Source organism: Girardinichthys multiradiatus, chromosome 21 (genome assembly GCF_021462225.1).
Source record: "Girardinichthys multiradiatus isolate DD_20200921_A chromosome 21, DD_fGirMul_XY1, whole genome shotgun sequence".
Classification (NCBI taxonomy): domain Eukaryota; kingdom Metazoa; phylum Chordata; class Actinopteri; order Cyprinodontiformes; family Goodeidae; genus Girardinichthys; species Girardinichthys multiradiatus.
Window position 1 is genome coordinate 6,186,103 of NC_061813.1, and position 3,116 is coordinate 6,189,218.

At 40.1% G+C, this 3,116-nt stretch overlaps 1 long non-coding RNA gene across 1 annotated transcript; it reads right to left on the reverse strand.

Annotated features, from left to right (window-relative positions):
- Positions 1-745: 745 nt before the first annotated feature.
- Positions 746-2,812, reverse strand: LOC124857885. The gene is made up of 3 exons (XR_007035707.1): positions 2,602-2,812; positions 1,377-1,469; positions 746-1,283 (listed from the first exon to the last, which is right to left on the reverse strand). It is a non-coding gene; the product is annotated as an uncharacterized LOC124857885 (long non-coding RNA).
- Positions 2,813-3,116: the final 304 nt, after the last annotated feature.

Below are 3,116 nucleotides of genomic sequence, written 5' to 3' on the forward strand. Positions count from 1 at the left end.
AGTGGACTGAATTTACTTTGCGCTATTCTATTCATACAAACCACTTAAATCTCTTTTCCCTACAGCCACATTCACCAAAACGCACACACATTCGTGGACCAATGTGCATCAACCTGTGACAGTAGGTGAGCCACAGTCACCCTTAATGATTCAGAGACAATATTGAAAATTAACCAAAACCTACTGCTTCACGTTGTCAGTCATGTTTCACAAAGCTGAACAACTGAGAACAGATCTTAAGCAGTCTTTTCACTGTTGTAACTCAGTGTGTACATAATTTACACGAAGAAAGGGATTTTAGATGTGACAGTTTTTAGAAAAAGCCTCTCTGTCTCAGTGGCAGCTGTGAGACTAACAAATGCTGTGCCACTTTCCTCTCAAAGTCATCTGTATTAAGAGTCACATAATCTTCACGATAAACCTCCAGGAAAATTCCCATTGACCCGATTTTTATCCTCCAAGAAATAAATGCACTAGAGCTTAAGTGTGCCACTTTACTCCATGTCCCACTTTCCCTAAATTCAGTCAACACAGCACCTGCCTCATTCAGAATAATACAGGTTGGATATTGTGGTGTGTACTGTAAGAAAAAAAGGTACAAGACATTTTGAAATTACAACAGCAATTCCACTTACCTCTAAATCATGTTCCCTGTGAATGAAGGGGTCATGGACCACAACTGACTTCAAGTAAAACATTAAAACATGAAACCAAAGTTGGCTGTAAAAATACAAAGACCAGGAGGTAATGCTCTCTTTGTGCCTTTTTAATAAAAATATTTCCAGTTCTACTAGATAATTTCACTTTGGGAGTAATACGTTATTATTATAAAACATTTTTAATGAATTGAAATAAAAAAATACAGGTTATGATGGTTGAAATATCCTTATTTTGCTTCACATTACAGTAACTGACTACTCAGGCTGCAATGTTTTCATTGTGTTCATCAGAAAAAGAGCCTGGCAGAAGAAGCTGTCTCTGTGGAGGCTGGTTTTAGCAGATAGTGCTCTGTGGGGCTGACCTGAAGGTGAAAGTGTTAACAGTTTGTGTCCAGGATGTGTGAGATCTGCAGAGACGTTAGCTGCCCTTTTCCTGACCCTAGACTTGTAAAGTCCAGGATGGAGGAAAGGTCAGCCCAGATGATCCTCTTTGCCGACCGAATTATTCACTATAGTCCAGACCTGTCCTGTTTTGTGAGTGAGCCAAACCACACAGTGATGGATGTGCAGAGGACACACTGAATAACAGCAATGTAGAAGATGACCGGCAGCCTTCATGTGGTTCTGACAGAAGGAAAAGCTCTGGTCAACTGAGACAAATATGGAACTCTTTGGCCTACATGCAAAATGCAATGTGTGGGAAAAACAGCACATTACCTTGAACAGATCATTCCCACCATGAAACCTGGTGGTAGCAGTCTCATGTTGTTGGGACGCTTTCCTTCTGCAGGAACAGGGAAGCTGATCAGACTTGATAGGAAGACAGACATAAAGCGAGGACAATGTTGGAAAAGACTGGGAATGGCTGAGCGAGAGATAGGACTATTTAAATCAAACAATGTTCATGTAGTAGAGTAGAGCAGTGAAAGTCCAGAACTCAATCCACGTTAGAATCAATGGCAACATTTGAAAATTGATTTTCTTTCAATTCACAACAATGCACTACTTTGTGTTGGTCTAAGACAAAAATGCCAAATAAAATACAAGTGTTATTCCGGGTGTAATGTTACAAAATGTGAAAAAGTGCAATGGATGTGAATACTTTCACAAAGAACAAATAAACAGAACCAATATAGAAGCATGCCCTATTGTGTTTTGTTCCTATTTCCTAATCTCTGTTATTCCACAGACAAACTCTACTGACACTACAGTCGACTGAAAAATGACACCTAATTAGTTTTAGCTAGACCTGGAAGTTTCCTGCAAGTTTATACAGCCCTTCTGTTTTTCAGAGCCATGCTTGCTGCCGTTTGGCAGATTTTAGGTGCATCACATTATTTCTTCCCCTTTGTTGCACAGGTGTGCACAGTGTGAGACAATACAGCATGCAGCTGTAAAGGGGATTGCAGACCATTGATATTATAATTCATGTTAGCAAACTGTCTAATACGATTGCACACATTTGTCAACAGGTGTTTTCATAAAGCAACACAATACATTTATATGATCATGACTAAACCTCATCTATTAGATTACCAGGAAACAATAATGGAATACTAAACAACAGTTTGCTTAATTTAGCCATATTCTTTATCCAGATAATGATGTTCGGTTGTTTAGCATTTCCTTTAGCTTTTCTACTTTCATTTACAAACACTGACAGCTAAATCACCGTAAGCACCCAGGCAGAGGGTTGGACATAAAATGAAACACAACTTGTAAAAAGGTTTTCTTACTGTATGATTGCAATATCAGATGAAATTGTGCTTGGTAGTATGGGCCACTGCAAGTGTGCCGGGGGATAGCATGCAGAATGTTTGTGTGTGTACACCATGACACTTTCTGTTGCACAGTTTTTAAAAGTGACACCAAAACAAAACAGAGAGGACTCCAAGCTATCACTAAACTCTGCTATTGGGAACATTAAGGTTTCTCACGCTACCTGAAGCACCCAATCAGCCCAAACTCCATACATCATGAGATGAAAGCAGAAGGAATCTCCATTGATGAGATGGTATTTTCCCAAGAGCTGTGCATTCAGGTACAGCTCATATATTAGGTTGTCTACAATATGGGCAAATTCTTATTTAAAATTTCTAAACATTAACATTGACCATTTTCATGTGGTTATATTCTATCCATTCAGGCCTTGACTATGGCTGCCTATACTTGTCATATCCACAGTGGTTGTGTGCAAGCTGGGTGCTGTCTGTGTATTTGTGCAGTGTTTTTTCTCTTACTCTGGGTGTGACCTGCAGGTGCTGCGGCACAGCTGTTGCTCATCAGCGAGCAATCAACCTGGGCTCAACAGGAGTGGAGATCCAGAAGGAGGCAGTAGCTCGTTGTCTCACAAACGTGGAAATGTTTCTACCGGAGTTTCTGTGGGCTTATTCTCAAACGCTCTCTAAGTCTCTTTTCTTCTCCCTCAGTGAGATCCCAATCCTGTCCGCTGACCCA